Consider the following 6,661-nt stretch of genomic DNA (forward strand, 5'->3'; position numbering starts at 1 on the left):
AGTGCGGGTAGCCTTCCCTGATGGCTTGTATCCGCAGCTGCGGGAACAAGCGGGGTACTTCACCATTGGGAGGCTTTCCCTGCGGGAACAGCTGGCGTACTGCGCGTAAGGTCTTCATCTCTGGGCATGGTGGGTCCTGCGGAAGCAGTTGGTCCTTACGCAGACGTCCCTCTTCAAGGTGAGTCTTGCGGGTCCAACTGGGCTCTGCTGGGACCTACCTCTTCAAGTCCCCCCAGTCCAATGTTCTTCTCATGAATTATTAATAAGTGAGGTGAACTTTTGGACTTTAGCAAGGGGTTTTGAAAAGGGTTTTTAGTTTTAAGGTTTTCCGTGGGGATTCTTCCCGCGGTTTTCCTAATGCCACGCATAAATTCCCGACTTTTCTGCTTGATCTTTGGGTGTGATGCGGGTAGGTCTGTAACCTCCTCGCAAGTCAGGAGCGTTGAGTTCCACTTGTGTAGATTCTCCATGAGGTTTTGGTAGTTTTGAACATAGTGATCAATTATGTTTAAACAACCAATTCCATCTTGGAGGTTCAAACAGTCTAGTTCTCGACGTTCCCGCTATGCGGGGATGTTATTCCCGTTTCCGCAAGCACTGCCCAGAAGATCCTTCTTGGTTTCAATTCCCTGCGGAGTGCTAGGTATGTGAAGGGTTTTGCCTTGACACTGTACCCGTACTCGTCTTATAGTTACTTTACTTCCAAGGTATTCCTGGCTTCAATTCCCTGCGGGTGCTAAGTATGTGAAGGGTTTTGCCTTGACACTGTACTCGCACCCGTCTTATGGTTACTTGGTTGCCGAGGTATTCTTGGCTTCAATTCCTTACAGGTGCCAAGTATGTGAAGGGTTTTGCCTTAACACTGTACTCGCACCTGTCTTATAGTTTCTTGGTTGCCAAGGTAAGGGGTATTTTCCCGCTTACTTTTGAATATTTTTGAAATTCGAAAAGTTGGTGAAAGGGTAAGAACAATCCAAACTATTGAAACGTCGTCCGACGGTTTCTTCTGACAGTGTCAGGAAGTGCAGGAAGTTATGGCGACGTGACAGTATATGGTCATTCCAGGCGCTTTTTCAGGAGCGTGGGCGCGATTCTTCGGGCGCGTGGCCGCGAAATTAATGGCACGCGTCCTTTCAACAGCTGTTGCCAGCTTGCTCTTTGCCACGTGTCATAGTTTCATTGCACCTGCGATTTCTCTCTCTTCCACATTAAATTCATCGCATTAATTGCGATGAGTATATAAAGGGGGAGAGGGTCCTTTGTAATCCACACTTTCACTTCTCTCTTCATCTTCTAAACGATTTCTGGCGAATACTCACTATTCCGTCGAGCATTCTTCTGAAATCGTTTCTGTACATCCGAAACATGTCTTCTTTTGCCGAGGAGTCTGACGTGTTCGTCGAGAATCCGTCGTCCACTTCCGATAAGGATGACAAGAGTACTGCTGGCGAGTGCCAGTGTGCTCTTCCGGCCGACCTCTATCGGTACGTCGTCCGGAAGTTCATGCTCGAGCCGTTCGAGCCTGAGTTTCCGGAGCCACACTAGACGGTGTACGATGCCCCCAAGGGCAAGATAGGGGTGTACGCTGCATTCTTCGTTTATGGGAATCTCAGGTTCCCATTGACGAAGTTTGTATACCGTGTCTTGGAGAGGCACGGCGTGCATCTGACGGAGGTACACCCGATGGCGATCGCCAAGATCCGCCACTTTGAGTGGGTGTGCCTCATTCTGGGCGTGGAGCCCCACGTAGATCGGTTGATGACCTTCTACTCCTGGAGGTGCATCCAGGGGTGGTACACCTTAGTCAATCGGATCAAGGGGTTGAAGATCTGCGCTACCGAGCGCAGTCTTCGGTCGTGGAAGCGTGAGTTTTTTTATATCTCCGCTCGCGTCGTCCCCCTTGCGATGACCTTTAAGAATGGGAGAGCACTCCCCGCCCTTCACGCCCTCAACTCCCAGGAGGCGGAGTGGTTCGCCAAGATCTCCCGGGTCCAGACTCCGGTATACCGCTTTGCGGAGTCTGGGATGGTGATGCTTGGGATGAGCCGGGTGTGGAAGGAGGCGTCGCAGGTTCCCATCGTCCTCAAATACGGTTTGAACTCTGTCCCTTACGGTATGCTCTGTCTTCTTTGTTGATATAGGTTTTTCTTCTAACTGTTTATTTTTTTATTTCAGAGGGGAATGACTTGCAGTCGCTCCTGCATCCGCAGGAGGCTGATGGTCCCGCTCGGATGGGTACTCGTGCTCTAGATGAGAATGAGTTGCCCATCCTTGAACAGACGGCGGATCGGTTCGTGGAGGTCTACCCGCCAGGCCACGAGATCCTGAGCGCCAGGCGGCCAGGTAAGGAGTTATTCAACCCTCGACCTCTCAATGCTGAAACCTCTGCTGGAATTCCTCTAATCTTGTCTTCTGATGAGGAATCCGCAGATGGTCCTCCTTTGGTGCGGAAAAAGAAGGCTGCCGGCGGGAAGGGGAAGGCGAAGGTTGCCTCCACTGCCGATCCGGTGAATCGGTCTGATTCAGAGACCGAAAGCGAGGAGGTGGCAGGGAACCCTGGTGGTGATAAGACCACTGCTCCGGAGGCTGCGACGACTGTCACCTCCGGGCAGCCCAGGATGACGACGGTGAGCGGCGTAAAGAGGCCGGCTCCATCGGGTTCGTCCCCGCCTGTTCGCACTTTTAGGCTCAAGAAAACCCGTAAGTACAAACTTCCTTTACTTTTAACTTCATAGCTTTCCATCATTATACTTATATATCTTCTTTGTGCAGGCGTGGATGCTACCGCATTCCAGGGTGGAGCGGGGATGAGCACCTCCGGACCCATGACGGTAGGTTTGGTCAACCTACCTGAGGCGATGACCCAGGCGTCTGCGCCTACTTCAGTTGGTTCAGTTGCTCACCCGGATGAGCCAACTGTTCCAACTGTGACGACATCTCCGCCGGCTATCAGTGCCATATTTACTGAATCTTTCACTGAGCCGGCGGTGACTATTTCTGCGGGCTCCTCCGCAGCGGCGACCACGGTTGTGAGTTCACCTACGGTGAGTTCACATTCGTTGGTTTCTACCGCGGCGGCCTCCACCATGCCTCCTCCGTCATCGGCAACGACGGCCGATCCTTCAGGTATGCTTGGGGCTTCTCGCCAACCTCTGCCTCCTTCCCATCTGCCTGACCTCTTGGATGGATTTCCCTTGGGTTCAGGTGATGGGTTTGGCGGCTATCGGCCTGTTGTCGACCATACAGGTGCGTAGGGTTCTTTTGGCCTTTTTTTTTTCTTTTTTTTTATCATCTTTTCCTAACTGCTTTTTGTTTTTTGCAGTGTCGGATTCCAATGAAGTGTATGTTCCACGATGGAACATCCGCCGAGGAACAACCCTTCGCACGCCTGTGGAGTGCGTGGAGTGGGCTCGTCACGCAGCTCCCAGTGGTGCGTTGGGGGAAGCAATGGCTAGCTACCAGGAGGGTAGGCTAACCAATGAGCTTCGGATTCTCCTGGCCCGGATGCAGCCGCGCGTCGAGCTGCTTTGTCGTGAAAACGACAAGTTAAAAGCAGCTCGTATCCAAGAAGTAGCTCAGGCGCGGGCTGTCCGGGAGGAGAATAGGAGGCTCTCTGCCGTTGCTGCGGAGAAGGAGAAGGCCTTCAAGGCCCTTGAAGTTGAAGTTCAGGCCCGTCTCGAGGCCCGTTCCAAGGCTGCCCAAGCTGTTAACGAACAGCTTCGGCTGGCCAAGAAAACTGCACGGAACGCAACTAAGAGAGCCACCAAGGCTGAAGCTGTTGCTGAGCCTCTACGCATTGAGAACGAGGAGCTTAAAGCCAAGCTAGAGAGGCTCCAGCAGGCTCATGATGCCTTGGCTATGGAAGACGCCAAGAAGCTCCAAGAGATCTTGGACCAGAGGGGCGTGCTTGACCACACTGAGCGGAAGCTAAAGGGCGTTGAAGAGGCTGCTGCAAAGGAAGTGTTGCTTGCCAACCTTAATAAGAGTGAAGCCGAACGCGCCCGTAACCAAGCTCAAGCCGCCCTCCAGGAGGCTCTGGTGTCCAAGGAATGGCTTCTTCGAGAAGCGTTGTCTCACGTATGCGTAATTTCATAATATCTTTACGCTTTTCTTTGTAAATAGAAAAGGTTTTGATACTTGTATTTTTTCTTGTAGGTTGTGCATCGAGTCTTCACAGACACATCATACGACGATGCCATGAGCGCAGCCCTCAACGCTTCTCATGAGGATGGGGAAAAGGCCGGCTTCCTGCTTGGTCTAGGGTTCGTTGAGAAAGGCATCCCGCCTTCCAACTTCCCTTTATTTGATGTGGATACTGAAGCTTTATATGACCAAGCAGTGAACCAGTATGCCGCCTTCCCGCATCCGGTGGTGGAGAAGGTGAACGAAGTTGCTGCTGCTGATGATGGGCTAGCTATCCTTAAAGCTTTCCTTGAACCGCCACGCTCTACTGATGGTGCGGGTCCAAGTGGAAGTGGTCCTGAAGCTTGATCCTGAAGATCCCTTTCCACCATTAGAGTAGATTTTTATTTTTGTATAGCTTCTTTTGTATGCGGGTATGTACCCAGCAATCTGTAATATTTGAATTTCGATGGAATAAAGATTATTTGCTAATTCCTTGCCTTGTTTATTTTACGCATATTTTGATTTAACTTAGCAATTTCTTTAGTACTTTGATAAGTTAACTTTTTAACGTGGCAGATTATAAGTTTAAGTTTCGCTTCCTCTTTCGTGATTGTGCGGGTATGACCGTCACTTTCACTTAGTAGGATGGCTAAACTTTACTTATATCTGTCCTGCGTGGAAGTTTTCCTCATCTTTTCCTTAGAAATTTTCTAAGTATTTTGAATAAGTTAGCCTTTGTACGCGCGGTTGTTAATAGGTTAATGTTCAGTTTCCTCTATCATGAATGTGCGGGTAGGACCGTCACTTTCATTTAGTGGGATGACCAAACTTTACCTATAACTGACCTGCGTGAAGGTTTTCCTTATCTTTTCTTTTGAAATTTTTACTGTTTTATGTGTTTATGCGGGTTTTGCCGCCTTCCACACGTAACGACTTACTTCTTCCCATATTTATGCGGTGAATACCAGCATATCAGTGTGGGAAGTTCATAAGTATAAAGGTAAGGCTATCAACACAATGTGAAAGGAGAATCATTTCCATTAGAAGTGGCTCTAGGCCTTTTCTTTACAAGTTTGGAATTGATCTACATGTAACATTTGCGTAATTGAGCTCCATTCCATGTTCTTGGGATGGGAGTGCCATCGAGCCTTTCGAGCCGGTATGCGCCCTTTCTCAGAACTTCTTTGATAATGTATGGCCCTTCCCAGACCGGGGCCAGTTTTCCTGGGCGTTGTTGGTTCGAAGCCTCGTTGTTACGCAGTATGTAGTCTCCTACATTGAAGTTGCAGAGTTTTACCCGCGTGCTGTAGTACTTTTGCATTTGCCGCTTGTAGTTCTCTTCACGCGCTGCAGCTAAGTCTATGCGTTCCTCGGTTAGCATAAGGTCTAACCGTCTTTCCGCATCATTGTCTTATGGCTGAATCAAGACCCTTGGTGAGGGTAAACCAATTTCGACCGGGACCATGGCTTCAGTGCCATAAGTGAGGCTGAACGGGGTTTCTCCCGTACTGGCCTTTTTCAGCGTTCTGTTTGCCCAAAGGATGTGCGGAAGCTCGTCCACCCAGCCGGATCTGTGTTCCAAGAGTCTTTTCTTTATGCCTTCGACGATGCTCTTATTTGCTCTTTCTACCTCACCATTACCTTGCGGGTGCGCCACTGAGGTAAAGGTGTGAGTGATTTGAAGTTCTTCCAGCCACTTTTGTAGCTTCTTGTCAGCAAAGTTGGTGCCGTTATCGCTCACCAAATTCTGTGGAAGTCCAAAACGACAAATAATAAATTCCCAAATAAATTTTTTGATATGTTTCGCGGTTGTTTGGGCTAAGGGTTTTGCTTCTATCCACTTGGTGAAGTAGTCGATGGCTACCACTAGGAACTGAACGTTTCCTGCTGCTGTAGGAAATGGGCCTGTCACATCGATGGCCCACTTCTGAAATGGCCATGAAGAGGTGACTGGAACAAGTTCATTCTTCGGGCGATGCGTGTTGGGTGCGTAGAGCTGGCAAGACCTACACTTTCGATGTATGCCAACGCATCCGTATGCATCCCCGGCCAAAAGTATCCCGCGTTGTTTAGCTTAGCTACAACAGCGCGTGGACCTGCGTGTACTCCATAGATGCCTTCGTGTACTTCCCTTAGGAGGTAGTCAGCATCTTGGTTGTCCACACATCTTAAGAGTGGGCCAAGAAAGTTACGTCTGTAAAGGATGTCATCGATGAGTTGATAATTCAGTGCTTTAGAGCGTAGTTTTCTTGCCTGTGTTTTTGACTCTGGTAGTATACCCGTCGCAAGGTAATTTATTATTGGTGTCATCCACGTTTCTGTGCCGGTTTGGATGACACAAATTTTCTTGTGCGGGACTGAAGGTGCCCCGAGGAGTTCAATGCGGATGTCCTTTCCCAAGTGGGTGAAGGCTAATGATGCAAGCTTGCTTAACGCATCCGCAGATTTGTTTTCGCTACGCTTGACGTGTATGTCTTTGCAATCGTTAAAATCGCGCATAAGGGTTTTTGCTTGTGCGAGATACAGGGCCATTGTG

The sequence above is a fragment of the Bidens hawaiensis genome, unplaced genomic scaffold (assembly GCF_021521415.1).
Source record: "Bidens hawaiensis isolate Kalapana, Puna unplaced genomic scaffold, B.hawaiensis_p1.1 tig00026817_1, whole genome shotgun sequence".
Classification (NCBI taxonomy): domain Eukaryota; kingdom Viridiplantae; phylum Streptophyta; class Magnoliopsida; order Asterales; family Asteraceae; genus Bidens; species Bidens hawaiensis.